The following is a 25,630-nucleotide window of genomic DNA, read 5'->3' as shown; positions in this document are numbered from 1 at the left end:
GTTATTGTGAACATTTTGCGCAGATGCAGTGAAGCTGGAGTAGCAAGCTTTCCTCTCTGCCCTTGCCACAACCAAGTAGATCTCTAGTTGGACTCTAGTCTGTTTTGTCCTCCATTTTTTTCCACCAGCATTCTAATCATCGTCCCTCCTTTTCACTGCCCTACTTTGCTCTTAAACCAGGGCACTAACTTGACTCTAGCTAGCAGGAGGGTACTTAGGAGCGATAGTGTCAACTGTCTGGGCCATTTCCATATATTCCACAGATCAGCCAAGGCTTTGACAGTACTGCCAGGAAACAAGGCAGGAAGTGCATTTAGAAAACCATTCAGATGCAGGCCTGTGGTGGAATGCCTTTCAACCCTTTGGGGCCCTGATGAGCAATGGTAGAAGGCTTGTTTCTGAGAGGAAAGAGAGGTTCTGAAGTAATTGTGAAGGAGAGGCTGAGACAGAGACCTGTCACTCTTGATCAGACACCCTTTTGGATTAGGACCAGTTCCAACATGCTTACCATTTGGGTTATTTGAGGGTTGTTTCCCACCCCCTCAAACAAGCCATGCTTTGAGGGTTGTTTCCTCTTTAAACAAGCCATGCCTGGGTTCGGACGACACGACAAGCTGCGGCCAGGTGGGTGATAATACAATTCTGCCCAGCACATGTCATGGCTTAATCAAGCCTCAAGGGTTTGTATAGCTGATGATGGTATGAACTGGCCTGTTGTGTTCCTCACAATTCCTTTATCAGTCTCAGGTTATGGGTTCGGACCCACCAGTGGGTCTCATCCCATTTTCAGGTGAGTCTCGGTGCTTCAGGCTGCCCAGTACCTCTTTGCTTGAGCACCTTGTGCTATGGCCGTACCATGCATGTTACACAGGCAGGTGTAGCAGTGAGAGTTAGTCAGAGAACAAGGCAAATATTTTTAATAATTTTTTTTTAAAAAAACAACACCCTGGGAATAAAGAGAAATGGAATAAGAGAGAGAAGCTATTATAAGAGGAGGTGAATGTAAAAGCAGCAGTGAAGCAAACTGGCAGTTAGGGATAGAGTACAAGTTAACTGTGAAAGGAGAAAGGGTGGCTAAATGAATAAGAATACTTTGAGAGGCTTGTTGAGGAAGGAAGGAAGAAAACAATATAGAAGTCCTCCACTTAGGCCCTCTGGATCAGCAAATTCTGCTGAAGTGGGAGAGCTGAGTAATGATACCTCTAGAGCAGCCTTCCTCAACCTGGGGCGCTCCAGATGTGTTGGACTGCATCTCCCAGAATGCCCCAGCCAGCTGGCTGGGGCATTCTGGGAGTTGTAGTCCAACACATCTGGAGCGCCCCAGTTTGAGGAAGGCTGCTCTAGAGCCTAATGTCTGTATTCAGTTGAGGAAGAGACACTGCTGGCAGATTGTATGGAGGAGAAGGCTGCAGGAGGGAGGCTTCCATATCTTTTACTCCAACCTTGAATTTGCGTTTTAACTGTGTTAAACTAAACATAGGGGTGAATTAAAGCAATACAATGCTCAGGTTGAACTCTCTGGGTTTTTTCTTGGGAGTAAGTTTTATTGAACTTTGGGAACTTCAGGTAAACGTGCATAGGATTTGGCTTCATGAGAAATAAGCGCCTAGAATTGCTTTACTGCCCGTTGTAGTGCCTTCATTTGAATTGTTCTAAAATGTGTCTAGGTTATGATGCTTGATCTAACTTGGGCATGTCATAAACCTATGTCTAAATGAATTTGTCTAATACTGGTCTCTGTAATGCTGATTAAAAAACACAGAACCCAGTCAGTGGGATTAACGTCCAGTGTATGTGCAATTAGTATTTTGGCTCAGTAGGATTGCATCAAGGACACTAGGGAATTCTATCCCAACATTTTGTCTGCCTCACTCCATCACACATTGAATTGATAACTTAACTTATTGTATGCAATGCTTATAATTGGTGGAGAGTCTCTGTTTCTGACAAATCATCAACTAAACATGTGAATTAATGTCCATTATTTTGATGTTATTAAAAGTGCTGATGAGAAAATGAAAAGAGGGCTTATGCTGCTACTCCACTGTTAAATTTCTTCCTTTATGCTTTCTAGTAATAGCTGAGGACAGGGGCAATGCAACTTTAAAAAGTTGTACTTAACGGTAACTACATAAACTAACTTATTTTAAAGTCTCATCGAAGGCACTATCTCATAGAAACGTTCCATTTGGAACTAATACTATTAGCACTTTGTTAACTAACAATTTTTCTCTTTCTCACACAACTTTTCTTTGGGTTGAGTCTGAATCCAAATCCTCTCTCTGTGACATGCTGTACTTCCAAATAATTACTCCGAGGAAAGGAGTCCTATAGAAGAATGCTATCAATTATGATGCATTTTGCTAGTAGAAGAAAATGCCCAGATTACTTACATTTCTCAAATAAGCTGTATAGCTGCACTTTGATTTCCATCAACTGCTATTTCATATAATGACTTTGATTTTTATGAGTAGATGTCCCACTTTATGTGGCCAGATCAATTTGTTTTTGCAAAGTTTCTGTCTTCGTTGGTGTATTTAGTCCTAATTTAGTTGTAAATGCATTCAGCATCTTCACTGCACAAAACCATAGCTCTAACCTCTCCCCACCCTGCCACTCTTCCTCCCTATTTCTTATTTTAAATCTCCTTTTTCTTTAATGCTTGCTATAAGGTGTGGCCTTCTTAAACCATTTAAAGTGCATTGTGGAATGCATATCTCTTTAGACCAACCCTATCCAACCTGGTGCCTTCCAGATGTTTAAGATTACAACTTCCAGCATTCCTGCCTATTGGCCATGCTGGCCGGGTCTGGTGGAAGTTGAAGGCCAAAACATCTGGGGGACACAAAGTTGGGAAAGGCTGCTTTAGAGAGTGTTTGCATTCCAATGTCATGTTCTACTTTTTTTTTCTTTTTTTTTTACCTGCAACAGTGGTTGGAAGGCAACGGTCTGGCTCATTTCTTTATTAAAAGTCAACAAATAAATCACTTGACTCTTTATCCTGTTCGTTGAATGGTGCGCCCACTCTAACAAGGATGTCATTGTCATAGGCCTATGCAGCAGACTAAGGTGGTAAAACACACAGCTTCACTTCAGAATACATTTTTAATGCTCTCCTCCATTAAAAATTCCTAGCAAATAATAATAAAAAAATAGAGCAGACTAGATTAACTTTGTTCTCTTTTATATGGTATTAGTTTTTTGTCTGGATGCTTTAAAAAACCCTTTGGGAACCATTTCAAAAATGGGACCCCTCATCTGTTGTATAACCTCGTTCCTATCCTATCACGTTCCTCTAAATGTGTGGATCAAGCCATAGTCTTATGCCAACTAACATTTCTTATATCATCTCAGGACTGTCGTGTAACTTACTACTTAATTGACTTCCAAATTCCAAAACTGGATAGATTTTCATAGCCTTGATAGAACTTTTGGCCCTGATAAGAGCTTGATGTATTGTTCATAGTAAATAAATGGTTTGGATGTATCCAGTGTCTTGTTTGGCAACTGCTTTTAAACAACATTTCTGATAAATGGTTGGAGTATTTCAACCTTTGAGTTTTTGATAGCTAAAATGTATTATGTGGTGTGATGTAATGGAGTTTCTCCCTGAAATCAGCATTTAACAAACCTTAGTATTCTTCTTATGTACTGTCTAGATAGCAGTGCAAACATTAAACACATTTCAGAATATATCTTTGTGCACTGTACTTTGTTCATCTTCCAATCTGACTTGCAATAAGGGTTTAAAATAGGTTTTGCATCAACGGGGGGTTACTATTTTTATTGTTTAAAATCTGGGGTTGGAATGTGAAAAGCATTTATGAAAACTTTTTAAATTAAAACTGCCCCATAGTGCAGGTTCCTGGCTAATGCAATCAGATTTGTTGCATTCCAGCAATAGGCTGCTGATTCTTTGGAACTGAGTGACCTGGTTCACACATCACAGCAACAATTCCTGGGTTATTTAACCCAGGAATTGTGGAGATGAGTGGAGTGTGTGTGAGCCATTTCCACTTTTAATTAACAACCCAGGAGCGCCCACATTCCTGAGTTGTTTCATGATGTGTGAACCCATAAACTCTTGGGTTGTTTGTGGGTTAAACAATTCAAAGTTAACATAACAACAAAGCATTTGGTAGGGTCTCCTAAAGCTCTGTGTAGGATTTTCAGGGGGCTGGAGGGACTGCTGTGAGAAAGAAGAGGCAAAGAAGTCCACTTCTGGCCATGCAGTTGATCCATTGTATTTATTTATTTATTTATTTATTACATTTTTATACCGCTCAATAGCCGAAGCTCTCTGGGCGGTTCTGGATCCAGTCTAATCAAAATAAAAATGCAAGTATAGGAGCATTTTTGTGACTTCTGATCTTCTAGAGATCTTATGTAGAAAATTTGGCAACATCATCCCATTCTTAACAGTTGGGCATAATTGTCTTAAATTCTTTGGTATAAGCTTACCCAATGGCTGTGTTCAGTCCGTAGTGTAGTGCTTCATGAACAAGCCACCGTCTTTTGTGGACTTCTCTGTCTTCATCTGGGGTGGGCCTGGAGAAGCATCTGCTTCCATTTTTAACTAGCTGCAATTTGTCATTTCATCCAAAGCAGGACAAATAGATTAGCTTTAACTATGGTTTGTCCAAACCATGTTTAACTGTGGTTTCTCCAAATAAGCCCAGATCACAAACCATCTTTACTAAGGCCAGAGGGGAGAGGCATAAGCAGACCCTGTTTGGATATAACTATAAACTGAGGTTTATTTTATGTGTACAAGTATTGAAATCATATTGAAATCCCACTTTCTTCCAGCATGGTCATGAGGAGTAGATCAGAATCTTTTGCTTCTATTTTCAATTACCCATAGTTTAGCACGTCTGAAAGCTGCCAGGCTGTGGTTAATCTTAGCTGTGGGCCTGTTCAGACAACAGACTAAGCCATGTTTAGACCACTAACCCTTTTGCAGCAAATAGTGAGCGTGTTTAAATGGTGGTTATGCAGCCACCATGGTTAGGAATGGTTCATGCTAAGCCAGAATATTGAGCACAAAATGCTTAGCCACCATGGCTTAGCATGTCGTCACTGATTTGTTGAAGCAAGCCAACTACGTAAACTAATCTTTGAAGTTGACTTGTGTTTCAGTAAACTATAGTTTAAGTTAAGCATGGTTTGTCCATGTTCAGACAGAAAGCTAAACTGCAGTTAGTCAAAAACAGAAGCGAAAGCTTCTCCTTGTGGCCACATCAAAGAAGGAGCGGGCGAGTCCTTTATCTTTTCCTTCCTAATATCTTTGCTGTAAGGGTGCTGGAGCTAGAATAGAAGTTTTCAAAATGTATCATAGCTATTTGAAATACATCTAAGCCGCCCAAACAACTTTGATGGTTTTGGAGGACTACTCCTGTTTTTTAGAAACCAGATGCCCGTGGAGTCCCTTAAGGTCCCTGGAGTGTGCAGACAAATAAAATAGCTCCTAGTGAACTTCAGCAACTCTTCAAAACTGAATTCCTCAGAAATCGTTTGAAGAAACATGTACTACATCCAACGTCATGTGGTGGACTTCTGCTTGTACAACTGACCTTTCTCATCCTCTCCTCCCATCACAGCTCCCTGCTCCTCCAAATCTGCTCTGGAGGGTCTCCCCAACCTTCCAGAGCAATTTTGTGGGTGGAGGGTGAAGGCGAATCAGCTCTGTTGGTAGATGCAATTTCATCAGCAGACAAACACTCTGGTGTTTCACGCTATGCGTGGAATGCTGACCCTTCTGTCTACAGAGCAGTATTATATGAATTCTAGAATAGCAAAGAAAAGTAATTCTGTGCATTTTACAGCTTTAATTTACATAAAGAGCCATGTCCAAGGCAAGGTTTCTTCCTGCTTGGGAAAGAAGGGGCAGCCGTTGCCTGTGGGGCAGTTCCAATGTTAATAGGTCCCATGTAATGGGAGCTGTTGTGAGGAAAACTTTTTCATTATATGTCATTTCTCGTGGAAAGAAGCAGCTGTCCACGGATTTGAACTATTAGTATAGCTGATATAAGCGTTGTGGTTTATTATTATTTCCCCTCTATAGCCAATCCATAGGCTGCATATTGGCATTTGAGTTTAAATAGTCTGCTTAGCTTTGAAATTATACCATCTTTCCCCATCCTTTCTATGTGTTATGCAAACTAGTAGACGTAGCAACTAGAGGCATAGACCTCTTTCACCAGGCATCAGGAATGAGTGGGAGTTTGATGCTGAGGCATAGTCTTGAAGCAGGTGGTGTGTAGGCCTTTCCTCACTTGCAGTTGCTGAGGAAACCTTTCTCTAGGGATGCTGAGGAAGTGGGTGGCAAAGCATGGTGGAGTTAGAATTGTGGGGGTTGAGAGCCTATGTACAATGCATTTTGGAATGACTTGCACTGTGTGTGACTTGGAGGTTGTTTGAATGTCTCATAAGGTCAAATGTGAAAACATTGTCAGCATTAAACAGAATGAGACAGATAGAACTGGACTTCTCTGCAGGTGAGTCTGTCTCTAGCATCCTTCTTCCCTTTGCTTTTGGTTCTAATTTTGGATTTGAGGAGAAGTGGGTGGTGCAGTTTTTATTTCTGGCTACAGATTGATCTCAGAGTGGCTATGCAGTCAAAGTACAATGGTGAATAATGGCAAAAATGCCTCCTTGCAAGAGAATTCTATTTTGCTGCATGAGATTCCAGCAAGATGGTGTAAATATAGGAATCTGCACCTAAACAGTTTGTTTACCCAACATCATTAGTCTTTTTAGTTCCACTTTTGATTTGGTTTTAATTGCTGAAATTAAAGAAATTTAATTAAATGAAATTAAATGAAATTTAAGAGCTGAATGTGTGGAAAAGCGGCCATAAATACAGGCATGTGTGTGTGGTGGGATCTGTTTTTAGGGGAAATTACTATATTAAAATAGAGCTGTCCTTATGACAGCTAAAAGGCTTACGTTGGAAGAACAAATGCTCAACTCCCGTAATGCAATGGATTGAAGACCTATCAGTGCGATCAATATTTGAACAGGTTTTATACAGGTGTGACTTGCGAGTGGATATATGGTCTGCTTTTCTTGAAACCTATGCATAATTCCCCCCTTTTTTAAATGAACAGTATACCTGATGGGAAAAATGATGATATTCCTATATATGTAATGTTTCTTTGTTTTACTTTTTCACAATGTTTTTTTGTTCTGTTTTGTTAATATTCACAATAAAAAAGGATTATTTCTAAAGAAAAATAAAGCTGTCCAACACACAGAGAAAATAACACTTGCCCTATTTGCTGCACAGTCGAAGTGGTAAAGTTGCAGGCTACCAGACCCTTCTTTAACCATACTGCAACTTCTGAAATCTGCCATGCAATAAGCAGCAAATGTTTGGCAAAGGATTGTATGTACCTGTCCCTATGGCAAGAGGCCATAACTCAGTGGTAGAGCACATACTTGACATGTAGAATATCCTAGGTCTGGCCCCTTGCATCTCCAGCCCTCTTGTAGCAGGGCTGGGAAGTGGCCTCTGCTGAGGCCTTAGAGAGCTGCCAATACTATAGAAACTTCTCAGCTTGGTGGACCAAATCGCCTGGCTCAGCTTCATACGTACATAAAAAGATGTGGAAAGGGGACATAGAAAAAGTGAGGGTTGATGGGTGGAGTTAAAAGTTTTATGTGGTTATCCACAGAATCCATAGAATGACCATTTTTTCTAACATACAGTACGGCTATAATCTCTGACTTCCAGAGGTTTGAGTTCAAAGTTTAGTGCAAGTACAGAGTTGCTATAGTGTTGTGGCTAGAGGGAATGAGCATGAATCAGGAATCCTGGTTGAAATAAGAACATAAAATAATCTCTGCTGAGTTGGACTAAGGGCTAACAAGGCCAGCCGGATGTTTCTAGGAAGCCCACAGCAGCGGGGCACGAAATCAACAACTTCTCCCATCAGCCAATATTCTGAAGAATGTGTTCTCTGAACTTGGAAACTCTGTTGAGTTACAGTGGCTAATACCCATTGCTAGATGAATCAATGAGATCTCTCCTTTGCAATAAGACCAGTAGGTGCCCTCTGCAAGCCACCATTCTTTCAGCCTCCCCACCCGCCCATCTGCAATATGGGATAATACTGGCCCTACTATACAAGGATGTAAGGAATACAACAAGATATTGTATATGAAGAATTTTGGAACAGTATGAAAGTAATACAAATACAGGATGGTAGTGTTACATAAATAACATGTCCCAAGTATATTGGGATTTCTTGACTAACAACAGCCTTTATGCTAGAAGACTATGTAAATAGTATGTGCTGCCCAAAACCTGACTCTCCCTCTAGAAGTCATTAAACTTGAAAGTGTGATCGTCCATCTGTCATTGTTTATTCCACATAATGTCTATAACTAATTTCCCTAGACACAGAGTGAATTCCTTAAGTATGCAGTCAACTGCAGTTAGCTGCAGGATGATTCTTTTGAGGGAAACGGGTTGTGCATTCACTACTTGAAGAAGTTAATCCCAGCTGTTAGCAATAATGGAACTGCTGGCCAGCTCTCTGTATAATAACAATAATAATAAAAAATAACATAATATAATTATTTCTTTTCTGCCTCTCCCTTTGGATTGAGGCAGGGAACAACATTAGTACAACAATACAGTATAAATCAAATACATAAAATTAATTAAAAAGCATATAAAGCAATACAGTATCAAAAAACAATCAAGACATCTTAAAATTATTGGTTTAAAATTCAGCTGGGTAGGCCTGCTGGAAGAGGCTGCTCTTAATAGCTGTCTTAAACTCGGAGAGAGAGGTAAATTGATGAATCTCCTCCAGCAGGCCATTCCACAGTCTAGGGGCGACAGAAGAAAAGGACCTCTGGGTAACAGTTGTCAGCCTCGTTTTGGCTGATGGAAGTAAGTTCTCCCCAGAGGACCTGAGTGTGCAGGGCAGATTGTACAGGAGAAGGCGATCCCGCAGGTAACCTGGACCCAAACCATGTAGGGCTTTAAAGGTAATAGCCAACACTTTGTACTTTGCCTGGAAACTAATCGGCAGCCAGTGGAGTGATTTTAATGTTGGGGTAATATGCTCACCCCTAGGTGTACTGGTGACTAACCTGGCTGCCATATTTTGAACTAATTGAAGTTTCCGATCTAGGTACAATGGTAGCCCCATTGCAGAAGTTGAGCCTCGAGGTTATGAGCACGTGCACTACCATCTTTAGGTCTTCCAGCTCTAGGAAAGGGCACCGCTGGCGTATCAGCCGAAGCTGATAGTAGGCACTCCTGGCCGTTGCATCCATCTGGGCTGTCATTTGGAGCGACGGATCCAGGAGCACCCCCAAACTGCGAACACAGTCTTTCAGGGGGAGTGTAGCCCCATCCAGAACTGGCTGACACACCTCCAAACCTAGGTCAGAGCCCTTGACAACTAGCACCTCTGTTTTGTCTGGATTCAGCTTCAGTTTGTTTTTCCTCATCCAGCCCATTACTGCCTCCAAGCATTCATTCAGAGGAGACACACTATCCTTCGCTGACGCTGTTATTGAAGGCATAGAGAAATATATTTGGGTGTCATCGGCATACTGATAGCACCCTGCCCCGTGCCTCCAGATGATCTCGCCCAGCGATTTCATGTAGATGTTAACTAGCATTGAAAATAGGATGGTGCCTTGTGTTATAATTTATAACATTATAAATAGTTCAACATTGTATTATATGTTATCTGTTGTCTCTGTGTATATTATCTGTTTGTGTTTTTTATGTTTTTAAACTTTGCATACTGTATTTTTAATGTTTATCTGGAGTAGTAAGCAAGGATGGTTATTCCCACATGACTGAAGAGCACTCCTGCAAATTGCTATTGAAACTGAAAATGTTGAATGTGAAAGTGTTGATACACATTGCTACTCTAATGAAAAATGTTACTAATCTGCCCCAAGATCTTCAGCAAAATAAAAAGTGCCTTATAGGTTATGCCTTTGGGCATAACGTACTAAATAGCATTGTTGCTGTAAAAAAAACCAAAAAAGCGATTGATTGGAATAAGGGTAGGGTAAGCCATTATCCAGAATGGTTGCCACAGCACAAAACCAAGATACTTTAAGCATCTTCTTGCGTAATAAAACCAGGAGGTAATTAAAAGGCATTTATGTTGGGGCTCCTGGAAAAAGGTTGGAGGGTTATTACTCCCAAATGAAGAACACCTGGTCTAGATTCTGCTGCTGTCATTCAATGCTAACAGATGAACAACTCTGCCCTCCTTGAAATTTATTTATTTATATTTTACATTTCTATACCGCCCGATAGCCGGAGCTCTCTGGGCGGTTCACAAAAATTAAAAACATTCAATGTATAAAACAACAGTATAAAAGCATACTGTAAAATACAGTATAAAAGCTCAACCAGATAAAAACAACAGCAGTGCAAAATTACAAATTTAAAACACCAAGTTAAAATTTATTTATAGACAGTTAAAATACTGGGAGAATAAAAAGGTCTTCACCTGGCGTCTAAAAGCATATAATGTAGGTGCCAAGCGGACCTCCTTAGGGAGCTCATTCCACAGCCGGGGTGCCACAGCAGAGAAGGCCCTCCTCCTGGTAGCCACCTGCCTCACTTCCTTTGGCAGGGGCTCACAGAGAAGGACCCCTGAGGATGACCTTAGGGTCCGGGCAGGTACATATGGGAGGAGGCGTTCCTTCAGATAACCTGGCCCCAAGCCGTTTAGGGCTAGTGGGAAAATTGTTGAGAAATTAAGAGCTAGTGGGAAATTGTTGGGAAATTGTCAGTATCTTACAGACAAATGGCATTGCCACCCAAAGAAATATGAGGTATGACTAAAATCAACAGCTAGCTTTTTGCTGCATTGTCAGTAAATATGTATATATACTCTTGTTAGAGCTCCCTTGACTATTAAAAGCTTAGTCATAGACCCTGTTCAGATGACACGCTAAGCCACTGTGGATAAGTATTTTGAGTTAAACACACTAAGCCATGGTTAGCCTGCTGACCCTTTTGCAGTAAATGGTTAGGTGTGTTTAAACTGTGGTTATGTAACCACCATGGTTAGGAATGGTTCATATGACATGCTAAGCCAAGAGTAACAGAGGTAGGAAAAAAACAGGACACCAATGAGATTATTTCAGTTACCTGTTATTTGAAAAGAGTTGTGGTTGCACTCACACTTGCCTTTTAGAAATCTTTGTCTCCCCTCATTGTATTACAGTTGTACATTCAATGGTTATTACTTCACTTGTTCAGCCCCTGCCTGCACAATTTCATTAAGACTTAACTATGCCCATCTTCCTGTTCAGGAAAAACATTTATGATAATATCAGGCAATAAGAAAGAAATTGGGGAGATACCCACCTATCTCTGTTGAGGAGGGCAGAAGTGGTTGTTTTGAATCTTGAAACTGCCTGCTGTGTTTTCCTCAATACTGTCCAGAGGGGTTTCAAGTAAAATCTCCACAAGGGCCACTGTAAAAACTCAATCGTCTGTGTTTGTTCTTATTTATTTATTTATTTATTTATTACATTTTTATACCGCCCAATAGCCGAAGCTCTCTGGGCGGTTCACAAAAAGAGAACTTTGCATGTTCTCTTAGACGTGGTAATCACTTTGTAACAATGCATGTGGAGAATGAACACACACACACTGTTGAGGTTTTACAGAGTGTCCCCTGATGGAAATTTTACCTGGAATATGTTGGGCTGAATAAATTATAACATAATGCATCTTTAGAGGTGTTCTCTTCTTGTTCCTAAATCAGCTTGATTACCAGATAAGCACCACAAAAGTGAGGGCAGTTATGATGATGGAAGCACTATCTAGTGGCTAATAATGTAAAGGCAGTCATGGCTGCTTTAGAAAGGTATAATATATTGGGCAAAAAATGAGTGACTTGCCCAAGGTCACCCAGTGAGCTTAACAGCCATACAGAGATTGAGCCTTCGTTTCCCACTTCCCTCCAGCCGCACCATTACAGTAGCACTCCGCATGGTTCAGATAGTGGTACATTTACGGCATGTACTGATGCAACAGAAAAACTTGCCAAACTGGTACCTGCTATATCTGCATATCATATAATTTAGGTTCAGGTAATGCTGGTTAAGCCAGTTCAGCAGTGGGTCAATATTGCAGCGTATGCAAGTACAGAAAGCAGTAGGCTAAATCATAGATCATAACTAGTTAAGGAGTTTTCAAGTATCTCTGTTGAAGGGAAACACTCCTAGACATTGCATACTTCAACAATGTAGCAAGTGAAACAAAGATCAGCATTGGTGATTTTAGACCAAAGTGATCAAGAAGATAGTTGGTAGTATGCATACAAGCTGGACAGTCTGTGTCAGTGGGATCTTCTTTGACTATTGAATACTTCTGGCTGTTTAAACAAATATACCTTTCTACATCTCATTACTGAATAATGCTTGGAAAAAGGACTGGAGGAGAGTTAAAGTAACTTTGATCCCATCTTTTCTCCCATTTTTGATTTACCAATTCCAGGATGAAGATATCACACATTGTTTTCCATTCCTACTGCTTAGATTGGCAGCTGCCATGGTTGTTAGCATATCTTACTCAGTTGCATTAGAAAATCATGCCTACTAGTTACTTTTTGCCTTAGAAAATCACTGGCTATTTTATGTGGCCTTAGGAAAATGCTGAACCAGTTGTATCAACTTGTTAAACTTTGCATTTCCAGGACTGTAGATAAAACGTTTAGTTCTAAGAAATTATAAAAGTTATCTTCTAAAAATTTCTTTCACTGGAAATCAAGTGTCTATTTCAGATGACTGAAAGGTAAAAAAAAACATTGAAGTCAAGTTTCAGAAGACAACATGGAGAACAATTCTCTCTGCAGAAGTCCCCTTTGAGTGTGCTATGTGAACACTACAGTGTGATGATAATGATGCCACCTAAAACTTTCCTTCTCTGTTTAAACAGTGCAGTCAGAGTACATAAGAATATTGAACTATAGGAAGTTCACTATGGACTGATGAGCTGCTTTGAAACCTTTTCTATATTACCCAAGAATCTTTTTTCAGTGTCAAAAGCCCAAATTCTGTAATGTCAGATTTTTGCTTGCAATGACCTCCAGTTTTGTATTTGTTAGACACAAGTGGTGTCCAACGTCAGTAGAATTAGAAACGCCAGTAGAATTAGAAACATTATTACTGTCCTAGCAAGATGGTGAAATAGTAGAGCAAAAGGAGGAATGGGGCTTTAGGAATGAGGGAAAAGGTTCTGGTAAAACACCTCCTTGGCTTCAACTAGTTGTAGAACCTGCTTTCTTCTATGTCTTAGGCTTATTTCTGCAACCCCCAAGCTATTAGCTTAAGTCATACATGTGATGGGAGTGGGGGGGGGGGGGGACATCCAAATCCAGTATTATAGTTATAATGGAAAATCATACTTCCAAGAGAACTAGAAACTTGCCAGTCTTTTGAAATTTTGATTTGGAAGTATAGTTGAAAAAATAAGCCAAAAAGAACTGGTTTGAGTGAGTGTTTACAGTCATTTTACTTGGGGAACAACTTGTAAAAGTTTACTCTTTCCCAAGACACACACCTCTAAATTTGCTGATGGCAGATTAGCAGTCCTTCTGAAGACTGGAGAGTCTTCCATTGTGCCATTGCAAAAGGAAGGTATCACATTTATTTGCATTTCTATTTTCTGGGTTAACACACGGAAGTGAAATACTCAAGAGATGTAACAGGGCGAGATTGTTATGGTGGATAGAATTGTACAATCATGATTCTTGCTATGCTTGTTTTAATGCTGTCGATAGCTTCACTTTTATGGGCAACAGTTGTGGTTGTACAACCCTATGTTCACTCTATATTTTTGTTTTATCAGTTCAGGACTTATTCTTTTTTAATCTTTTAAGACCCGATCTGTGCAAGTGGTTAGATTACTGCTGTTCCCTGTTTTGGTAGTTGCTTAACCTGTTGTTTTTGTTGCTTAATTTCTGGTCTTGTTCAGTTATCTATGTTGTTTTCCATTATTACTGGTTTATAAACAGTTGAGTTTTTATTTTATATGTTGTTTGGCCATTTTATTGTTGAGTTCTCTTGAAACTGTGTGAACGGAGTGCTGGACTAGATGGACCCTTGGTCTGCTCCAGCATCAGGGCACTTCTTATGTTCTTAAATATGTGGAGTATAAGTTTTAAAATACAGTTATTTTGTTTTGTTTTCTACCTACTTATCTACAACACTGTCATAGCAAATGGTTTTTTATACGTCTCTGAAAGGTTCATCTTGAGAGTTCTGGTCTACTGTGTGTATGTGTCCTTGACAAATCAGATATAGCAAGTCCATATTTTGCTGTTCCCCAGGTTACAGTGTAGTTTAACTCACCAGTCCTGTTTCTCTATTGTCTTGTAATCATCTACACCCAGGTCAGGTGGGTGTAGGCAAGATCTATTTCCATTCTGATTTAGGCTGACATTTTTACTTGTCTTCCTTAAGGAGATACTGACTACTGGGGGGCAGGATGAAGAAACATTAGGTTTATTCCTACTGACTACATTGGCATTACTCCAGATTAATTGAGGGTTTATTCATACAAGGAATCTAATGTGCTACACTGCACTTATACTTCATGGTAATAGCTTTCATTTAGTTTGCTTGCTGCCTGCAGGGCACTAGCACATAAAGCGGCTCTGGCGTTCCTTTAAGATACAGACTGTCTTTTTAGAGCTGAATTGAAGGGAGACAACTTACTCCAGTTTACTATTTTGTTATTTTAAAAGTGTGTGCATGTATGCTCTCAATAAGATGGACTAAGGGGAGCAAATACTATCTGGATAATGTCCAGTTATTGTTCAGATAAAAGATGAAGCTGGTGTGAAGCTGTTGTTTTTATGCTTTTTATGTTATTAAACTTTGTATATTGGTTTTTAATGTTTACTGTTTTTAAGTTTTGCAAACTGCCCAGAGAGCTTCGACTATGAGGCGGTATATAAATGCATAAATAATTAAATAAAATTATATCAAAATAATATTTCTGCTCCAAGATTTCTGACTCAATTGCAAGTGTAAATTTTGACTTGGAGAGCCTTAAAATGCAGGGTTGAGCCTTGTATATTTTAGAGATTTATCTTCCCTATGCTCCGTTCGGAACTCTGTGGATATAGGGCAGGATTTGCCATGCTATCTCCTCTAAGGTTAGCCGAGAGCCATTTCTTTTTAGTGCTGTCTGAAAAATCAACTTCAAGCATTCGCAGGGACTGCTTCCCAGTTCTGTGAATGATTGGTTCAGTTTGCTGCTGGTTTGGTGCCATGGTGCACAACTGAGGAATGCAGAAATATCCTGGGAAAAGGCAGATTCCTTTTGACCTCCCTGGCTCACCTGTATACTTAGGGGTAAGCCTACATCCAGCACTGCTAGTCCACTGACTCTCCTCGTCATATTACTCTTGTGTAGACGGCCTGGGCATCCTAGGCTGGCCCAAAAGTTCTTCCCGTTTGTATTTAAGGAAATCAGATGCACTGAAGCTGAGCATTCAGTTCCTGTAACTTAGAGCACTAAGTTAGACTTGGTACCCCAATGTCAGGTGTTTGTCTGTAAAAGTGGGTGGGCACACAGCTGATATCACTAGGTGTGTGTGCATCTTTATTGAAATGGATGAATGTCGTGATGTACCTCTGATTCAAGACGGCCTGTTCCGGAAGCATTTCTGCAACTGTTCATCTAATACCTGCTGCATGAGAGAGTCATTGATGATGTGGGAGGTGAAAAAAGCTAGTTGATCTAGTAAATGCTAATTTAAAATGAAAAGAAAGAGTAGAGTAGCATGTTTCAGTACAGTTATGTAATGCAGGCTGACGAGGAAATAGAACAGTCTCTCTTCAAGACTCCTATCTTGACAAGCTTCTGGGGATTCAGTGAAACGTCTTTGAGAAACTGTATACCCCCTCCCTCCCTCCACTTCCTTTTCTTCCTTTTTGGAATCAGCGACTAATTTTGGGAAGGGAAGCAAGATGCCAGTTCTGAAACCAGCCAATGGGATCGGGCTGCTGCCAAGTGTTTACCTAGCTTGCGTAACTCCGGGCCAGCCTCCTTTCAAGCCAGAATGTATAACCCGAGCGGCTGAAGTAAAAGTATACAGAGAAAGACACACTCAAGCTTTGGGAGTTGGCTTTCTGAAGCATACCTGTGGATTTGATCTCGCTTTTTCACTGATTTTAAGAGATTGACTCCGCCTCATTTATACCAGCATACTGTGGATATGTGTGTATAGGTGCTGTGGAGACAGTACAGAGAGTAAGAAGGCACCCTGGTAAGTGCTTGGTCCTGGGATCTTTGTTGTAATATTGTATTTCTGTACAATAAGCGCACAAAGAATAGCTTATAATATTCATTTTAAGATAAAAGGTGATTTGAAAACAGAAGTCTGTTTCATAGGCTCCTCTTTTGCCAGAACTGAAGAGTGTTTTAAGTGATAAAACTACACAATCCTGTCAAAATTGGCCATGAGTTCTAAGTGTCTTTAGCGTTGCAGCTACATGCCTGTTTGATTTTTGGATGCTTCCAAGGGAACTTGCAAAACCAGGAGGGGAATATAGCCCTTAAAAAAAAAGTGTGTGTTTTAAATCTGAATATGTATTACTGGTATAAGAGAACCTGTTGCTTGCAATTAGCGGTGAAAGAAGAAGTACGTTGCTGTGTTTGGCTCGTGTAATCATATGTGTAATCAAATTTACACGTGATACATATGTGTAATCATATTTCAAAGGCATTAAAAAGATTTTTATCATTGATGACTGGGAGACATAGCAAACTGCAATCTGTCAGGTTACAAAACTCATCAGATATATTTGAAATATTATATCAGGTTTTTTTTTAAAAAAGTTTGTAATGTTGCTAAAGTTTATGCCTAGTTCATGAGTATTAGAAGCACTATTTTTCCCTATCACACAATGAATGGCTATCTAAATAGTTGCGGTAACCTTCCTGTCTTTGTCAGAATTGGTGGTTATGCCCCTTCTGCTGTGGTTGTGGCTAGTGAATTTTCATAATATATTTAATTTCTGAGATAGTGGATTTCTGAATGAAGCCAAGTGAATAAATCCCTAGTTATAGAAGAGACAGTATGGGTGTGGGTGTGGGTGTCGGGAAGGGAAGCCACAAGGTATAGGTGTATAGGGAAAACTCAGAAAGAATGGCAGAGGTGTGTAGAATTGCTTGCTCTTTAGTGGCGTGCACAGGCAAGAGAGAATATCAATGGGTTAAACTTTAACCGTTAAAGTTTAAACTGTGAAGATTGTAAACACAAGTGTGCATGGATTGCTTAATGGAGGAGGGCAGCATGTGCATACTCATGCTGTTGTGCTTGTAAAAAGTAGACTATCGGAACCTTCCTGTTTGCAGAAAAGCATGCATGTTTCAGAAAAAAGACAAATTGATCAATTTTTTTAAGGGAGAGAAAAAAACCCAGGGAGATCCAGAAAAGCAGAGAAAACAGACACACACTTCTATAAAGGCAGTGGTAAAGCTATTTCTGTGGCCCTTCAGTCTTAAGGATTGTATCCAGTGTTAGTCTAACTTAAGTCCCATTCATTTCCATTTGTCTACTCTAAGTAGGATTAATATTGATACACCCCATTGATGAATCTTGTGCACATGCTGATTTCTGAAAGGTGGGCTTTTGCAAGAGATTTCACCCAGGGCCTTCTTTCCTGGGCTGAGGGGACTCCAAAAAGCATAGATACTGCATTCCAACAGCTCCAGGTCTTTTAAAAGATTATGCTTTGATATCTGTACATATTTGTGGAGCTTTGAGCAATTTTATTGTTTTAGGAAGGCTAACAAAAACTGTTGAAAACTTTACAATCGAATTTATCATCCCTGCTGAAAATAATCCTATAAACCATTGTTTACTGTCATAAATGTTACATCCCATTTATGGGTGACAGAGAAAAAGAACCATATTTTAAATAATAATGTAATCATATGTTCACATGTACAGAGAGAGGGACTGGGACAAAAATTGTAGTCTCCAAAATCTAGTTACTGTTTCTCCATTTCATGTAACCTGAATAACTCCTACATTGTCTCAGTGCCGTGCTTAAGCCATCTGGGAAGGCTGTGGTCTCGAAAGACTGGTAAAAATGGATTAAATAAAATAAATGTAAATAAATCTGGGTTATTTTATGAAATTATTCCTTACATTGGACAGACCTCTATGGCCTATAATACTTTAGGTCTCTTCTTAGAACGTACTTTTTATTACAGTGGTTTAATATGTGCTATGGAATCGATTATGTGAGTCATCCTGCTTAAACAGGGAGGGGGATAGTGTAGGGGGCAGGCATTCGTTTTAAATATGGTGGAAATCATTTGAACAAACCTTCTCTGCCCTGAAAACAAATACCATGGAATTCAACCAACGTATGTTGAAACCACTTCCACCACACTTTACAAAAGTTTGTCTTCAACCTTCAAGATCAACTACTCAACCTAGATGAGTGGAGTTGAACTGAAGCCATAATATGCAGGGAAGTACCCAAAGTATTGCTAAGTTGCTGTACATGAACTATTAATGCAATGGTTTCAGCACCATATACAGTAGTCTTGACATACTCTATTTTGAGTGTGGGGTGATTTACTCCTGTAGTTCAGCTAAGAAACTGAGCCACAGAAATCCACTCCAATTCTCCCGCTCCATGAGAATGTTTGCAAAGTTAGAAGGCAGGAAACATAATTCTTTGGTTCTTCACATAGCTGTGTGAATGCTGCTACTTACGTTCTGAAAGACCAGGTACAAATCCATGTTTTAAGTTATATAAAGTAAATATTAGGCTGAGCCATGAAAAAAGGAGATACACAAAACCAAGGAACTCATTAGCATGCTTCCCCTACATGTGTTACAGAAAATAATGTCATGGATGTTCAAGCGTTGTGTTGTTCATGTCTTATCATTCCTGCATGAGCTCTGTGTAAGGTATGGTTGTGTGTCTTGTTTTAGTTTATTTTTGTCTTGAATGGGATAACATTCTTCTATGGGTAAAATATAAGAGTAATTAAAATGGGTCTGGAATCAAGTTGAAATCTCAGAGCAAAGGTGGAGCAGCATGTTTTGATAAACAGAGGTCTGCTGCTCAAAATGCAACCCCATATTGAGTTCGTCTCTCCATAATGTGAGGTTTAATTTACCCAGTGTACTATACATCAGTACATTTACTGATGTTTAGTCAAATTTACCCAGTTCTCCCACACTCTGCATTATTGTCTAATAATTGATAAAAGAGAGCCATTATGACATAGGGTCATAAATACTTAAAAGGTTGTCACACAGAGGAGGGCCAGGATCTCTTCTCGATCCTCCCAGAGTGCAGGACACAGAAGAACGTGCTCAAGTTAAAAGAAGCCAGATTCCAGCTGGACATCAGGAAAAACTTCCTGACTGTTAGAGCAGTATGACAATGGAATCAGTTACCTAGGGAGGTTGTGGGCTCTCCCACACTAGAGGCCTTCAAGAGGCAGCTGGACAACCATCTGTCAGGGATGCTTTAGGGTGGATTCCTGCATTGAGCAGGGGGTTGGACTCAGTGGCCTTGTAGGCCCCTTCCAACTCTGCTATTCCATGATTCTATGATTCTCCAAAAAAATATTTCTTAGAGGAAGAGGGAAAACTCAACACAGTGGCAACCCCAGCAGGACTAATATATAGTGACTGAAAAGAACAAATTCAGACACAAACTGAAGGGTAGAAATTTCAGACACAGAAAGTAATGTAGTACATTGGATATGTTCTCTCCCACTCCCTAGGGAGATGGAGGTCGGATTTATGTATTGGATTGATCACATGCATGTAAGATTGGAAAATTGCCAAGAAAGCTCAATATATACATATGTTGACCTGGTTCTCACAGAACACTAACCCATAGTTTATTTAACAAAAAGTTAACCTATGGTTTATTACCCTAACCAGGCTTTGTCTGGCAGATGATCAAACAAACCATGGTTTGTTTTCTCAATCCTTGGGTTGTTTGTTTCCCTCATCTTTTGCCTGCTCCTTCCATATATCCCATATGCCTTTGCAATGTTGTAGTACTGGCATGCACTGAGGTGTTTCTTCTTTTGTTTTTTACTACTCTTGCCCACCACCGCATCTATAGCTGGTGAAAAAAATGATGAACAACACATGGTTTTGGGGTCATGCATGACAACAACCTAAGGGTTCCCAAACCAAGCCACTTCAGAGTTCACAACCCAACAACAACCCATGGGTTCCTTTTCTGTTTTTCATGATTAGCACAGTTGCCTTCGCACATTACAATAACTCAGAATCCGACACTCATGCTTTAGCATTATGTGTGAACCAGGTCTTTGTCTCAAGAGAGGATTTCTCAAAAAGGAGGGGTTTAGTTTAAAGAAAATTGGATAATTACTGTCAAGTTGCAAATTTGCCTTTCTGAGCAGGATACTTGAGCCCATGATGGGATCCACTTGAATCCAACTTCAGGCCTGGTTTTGCAACATTTCATGTTGGTCGCCTTGGTAGACTATCTGTGTGGGGAACAAGATGGAGGTAAGGTTCCTCTTGGTTCCACAGACCACTCAGCAGCATTCGAAACCTTCAGCCACAGTATACTTCTGAACTACCTGGATGGTATGGGCCTAGAGGTGCCATATTATGACGGTTCTAATCCTTCCTTGAGGGTAGGTGTTAGAAGATGCCACTAGGGGAGTTAAATGGGACTCATGAACTTTCCATTTAAACTTGTCAGGCTGTTATGTCCTTTTGAGAGAATTGCCCAATGCTAAGACAAACCCGGACCTTTGCCTCACTTCCCTACTATTGTTGGTGCATGACCGGCTTGCATTCTTCAATTGTACAAATTTAGAAAGTATCTTGTATTGTTCTTTCAAGACTTAGCAGGACTGGGGGGCAAATGAGGGAAAGGGAGGACTGCACAGAGCAGAACTACTCTGGCAAAGAGGAAGTTAAAGGTAGATGGCAATGTCACACTGGCAGTTTTAAAATAGCCTGTGCAAAAGAAAAGAAAAAAAAAGATCCTTGTAATTCTGAGACACGACACTGTGTGGGGGAAGTTGAGAACATCACAGATAATCTGTAGGATGGTGTTGTGGTTTCCTCAGAGGAGGATCGGCTGTTGCTTTTTCATAACTGCAAAATGTTCTGAGTTTTGTTTTGTTTTTTAATGTATTTTGTTTAGGTTTTGTGTTTGGGCTTAACCTAAAAGCTCTGGGCAAGTGACAATAAGCAATACATTTTTATATATTACATTATTTATAATAGAATATACCAATGAGCCACCAGAACAGGTTGCTTAACCCTGGATTGGCCCAATAGAAGGCGCATACTGGCTGGGTTCAGACATTATAATAAACTAGGGATTATCGTTATGGAGATGGGCTGCAATGAGGCTTAGGCTCACTCACTCCTTCCTTCCCCTATCCATCTTTGATATGGCCTTGAGATCATCAGTTTTCACTTTTGTTTTTGATTAATCACAACTTGATTGTTACATCCAAACCACAACAAGCGGGTTTGTTTCAACATGGCATAGTTAAGATTAGCCATCGTTTCAGGTGTGGATGTAACAATAAACTGAGGTTATTTAAAAACAAACAAACCCAAAGCTTCCAATCTCCTTATGTTCAGACTGGGAGAGGAGAGTTTATCATTATATCCAAATCCTGCCATTGTGTCTGAAATATGCTCAGACTAGAGCTCTGGTGAATCTTTCAGGGAATGAATTTGTATAAATAAGAATCAATAACTCCTCTGTGCTGTGTTATGCTGATTTGTATTCTTTAGTGGGGGTTTTGTTGTTGTTGTTGGACTTGCATGCTGGTACAACCTAGGAAAGTAGGCACTCCTAAGGTATGCAGAGCCAAGCTCCAAAGGCTTTCACGGGTTAAAACTGCCTTCTTTCGGCTGGCCTTTGCCAGATTCCCCCTTGCTCCTGCCCTTCTTTGTCCTGCTCAAGCACCTCTTCTGTATCCGTGAGATAAATTCATTCAGGTTAAGCTGTATAAAGCAGGATAAAGTTGCATGCTGGTACTGACACCAATTTCTTATTCAGTAGGTAAAATAATGGTTTCCAAAACATGCCACACACACACAGACACACACACACCCCTCCCTTGTCATGGTCTCCTGCCAGTTCCATGACACTTCCCAAAGACATGTCAAACTAATCTAGCAGGAACAATGGAGAAAATACCTTAATGTTGTATATTGGTGGTGGTAAAAGTGTGCTTTGTGTCTGCCAGTTTCTGAATTAAGCAGCAGAATTGTACCGAAGTATTATTATTATTATTATTATTATTATTATTATTATTATTATTATTATTAGATTAATTTATTAGCTATAGAAGTTCAGTGGTGTCCATTAGCCATTAATGTTTTTAAAAGATATTTGGGTCTGAATTTTCTCCTTTGCATATTATTATTGTTCGGCAAAATGGATGTTTTTAGGTGCCACTGGTACTAAGCATGTATACTTCCAAACAGAAGAAAGGATAAATTTGCCCTGCTGATGTCAAAATTATACTTTCACTTACAACCTACTGCTGCCAGTGTGGTGTACTGGCTAAAGTGTTGGACTGGGAGTCGGGAGATCCGGGTTCTAGTCTCCACTAAGCCATGAAGCTGACTTTGGGCCAGTCACAGACAATCAGCCCAATTTCCCTCATAGGGTTGTTGTTGTGAGGATAAAAAGGCGAGGAGGAGGATTATGTACGCCGCCTTGGGTTCCTAAAGGAGTGGGGGGGAGGTGGTAATAATCGTTAAACGTTTTTTACACTGGGTGAATGGTTTAAAGCTGAATGTAACTTTTAAAGCTCTGCCATACAAAGACCTCTGAAGTAAGAGCATGCAGGACATGTCTGGGAGGGGGGAATTGAGATGTGTGGGGTGTGTGCGTTGGGGTAGGTGGGGAAGATGCAGAAGAGATGGACATTCCAAGGTAGTACTGTATGAGCCAGATAATTGCTGAAATATAAAGACTTGGTTAAACTACTAAAAAAAGAAGAAGTTGTAGCTTTTTAGAAGTTGAATTGGTGGCTTAGATGACAGAGCTGAATATTCCACATAAGACTTTTCATTATCCAGTGTACAGTGTTGTGTAGTTCCATAAGCTATCCATCCTTCCCTCCCTTATTACAAAACATTTGTAAAATGACATGTTAGCATGTTGACTTTGTTGTTGTGTAATCAAATAGAATGATGTGAATTGAGCTGAACACAGTGGGAAAACAAGCCCATGTTACTAGTTCTAGAGGTAGGCAACCTGGTGCTCTCCAGGTGATTTGGACTACACCTCCCAGCTAGCATGGCCAATGTTGAAGGAAGATAGGGGGTTGTAGTCCAAAACATCTGGAGGGCACCAGGTTGCCTATGCTCATACTGTTTGATAGCCTTTAAAGAGGCAAAGCATTAGTCTGCATTGATAGGCTGGTGAGAGAAATTATTGACATGTATTCACTTGCAAATCTTTTTAAAGTATTTTACAAGTTTGAACCTCTGTGCATTCAGTAATGAAGAGCTATAGCCCACCTTCAGTCCAGTCAAGAACATGCAACTTACTGGAAATGGTTTCTTCCATTTTGCTTTGCTTTGCTTTGTACCTTCCTGCCATCTCTGCTTTTGTTCTGTCCAGTAAAAGTGACAGTCTTGCTTGTTTTCAATACAATATAATCTATTGTCTTTGGAACACAATTAGGACAGTAGTTGGCAAGTTAAGCTAAAGAACTCCCTGCTGATGGTAGCCAAATGGTCTGCTGACCTAGGAAGCAATCTTCTGGGAACAAAGGATGGTATCCAATCCTGCCTGTCCATGTATGGGCCCACTACCACTTTTGTTCTGCACATGGCCAGCCCCGCCAATTCTGTTGCACAAGCAGCCCACCACCACCACCAGTTGTGCAATAGCAATTTAGCACTTCCAGGGGCAAGGCCCAAAACAACTGGAAACCCTCCCTTCTGGAAGGGGGCAGGTCAGTGGAGTTCCCTTATGCAAGCTCCGTTGATCTGCCCCATTCCAGAAACAAACATTTCTACTCCTTTCAGAAGTACTAAATTGCTGTTGCTCAAGCAGTGGGGTCCACTTGTACAACAGAATTGGCACGGGCGGTGCCAGAATTGGGTTAGATCAGCCCAAAGGAGCATATAGTCCATTTATCTTACTGGTCTTCTTACCCTTACTAGGTAGCAGCCCTCTTATGGCCTATTCCAAGAAAGGAATGTAGGAAACACTAAAATTAAAAGTGATAAAGCATATATATATGGGTCGTTGATAACCCATGTGGCTCCCTACATGTCAGGGGTGGGCAAACATCAGGCTTGTGGGATTTTCTTTGTTTTCTTTAACTATATCCCTGAGATCCACTAACTTGTTGCAAAAGACATACACTTAGAATTAAAGGATTCTGACCCTAGGATTTGTTTTGACTACGAGAACCGAACGAAGCTCATGGTTGTTCCAAACAAACAGCCACTCCTGGTTTCCCCAAACATGCTTAATTTCAGCAGTGTAATTTTGTTGTTGCTATGTGGGTCAGAAAACTTTGCTGATTTACTGCAAAACACCCAGAGATCTACTTTCTGCCCACCCCTGCCCTATGGGTTTCTAATTCCTTTTGCAAGAGTAAGAGTAATAGTTCGCTGGTTGGCTTCTTGGCCTGTTAAAATACTTGGAAAAGATAACACCGCTGTGAGTCATGGAAGAAGAGAGAGTTCTGTCTGAACAACACCTTCCAGGATGATACTTCTGTGGTAACAAAAAACAGGTTATAGGCGATGGAATACTTGCAGGGAGGGTTTGTACTATGTTTGGCAGCAGGCTTTGCCATGGACAAATCAGTCTAATTGTTGACCATTGATGTGTGGTGAAAGCCGTGTGCAGTGATTAATGAATGAGTTGATTGTGAGGGGTTTTAAAGTTGGTGAGATGTCGGATCCATTTTACACTGCATAAATACAGAACTGCGTATATTATAATAAAACATTTGAATGTGTTTTTGGTACATGCATATATAAGTCCAATTCTTAAGGTCCGCAGAAGAGGCCTTCTTGAGGGCATACATCAAAGGGCTTTCTCCTGTAGAATGTGCTTCCTTGAGGACTACAAATGGCCCCGACTGTCTGAACTTTTAGAAAGGGGGTGAAAGACTGTTTAATGTACACTTTTTAAATGTAGGCTTTTAATGTAGACTTTTAAAATATGTAGTTGTTTTTAATGTTGTTTTCTTGTTTTAAATTGTTTAGATTTAGAATTAGATTATGGTTTTAGCAAATAAGGCAGCACAGAAATATTAATAATAAAATAAATATATAAACCAATCCACAATTCTTCCACTATGGAAGTAGTGGTGGTTTCTATTGCTCCATGGCTTCATACACCTCCCAAGCAATTGGAATTACTTGGCCGTGAAGCCCATTCCTGGGTTAGAAAGCTGTTGACTCTTCTCACGTAATTTCAGGGCTCTAACTTTATTGGGGCAGTGTGAGAGGTAGCAATGAGGCAGAGGGAACCATGTGACTCCTGACATCTTAAAAACTGGCATCTCAGTGGTTAAGTATACAGATCTGAAGTAAAACTACCTGGCCAATGAATATAGCAATGCATTTTGTAGGGTGGATGTGTCAAGATACGCAAC

At 40.2% G+C, this 25,630-nt stretch overlaps 1 protein-coding gene across 3 annotated transcripts in view; it reads left to right on the top strand.

Annotated features, from left to right (window-relative positions):
• Window positions 1-25,630, top strand: part of PELI1 (pellino E3 ubiquitin protein ligase 1) — a 66,915-nt gene that overhangs the window by 15,077 nt on the left and 26,208 nt on the right. The window contains exon 1 of one of the 3 annotated variants that reach the window (XM_063115983.1): window positions 16,258-16,277. The exons of the other annotated variants lie outside the window; for them this stretch is intronic. The gene's annotated coding sequence lies outside the window, so the exon portion shown is untranslated. Of the gene's footprint in view, window positions 1-16,257; window positions 16,278-25,630 lie in introns of those variants that run through there. 3 annotated transcript variants of the gene reach the window in all.

Source organism: Elgaria multicarinata, chromosome 2 (assembly GCF_023053635.1).
Source record: "Elgaria multicarinata webbii isolate HBS135686 ecotype San Diego chromosome 2, rElgMul1.1.pri, whole genome shotgun sequence".
Classification (NCBI taxonomy): domain Eukaryota; kingdom Metazoa; phylum Chordata; class Lepidosauria; order Squamata; family Anguidae; genus Elgaria; species Elgaria multicarinata.
Note: the sequence above shows the minus strand (reverse complement) of the source record. Positions and strands in the feature narration are given on the sequence as shown.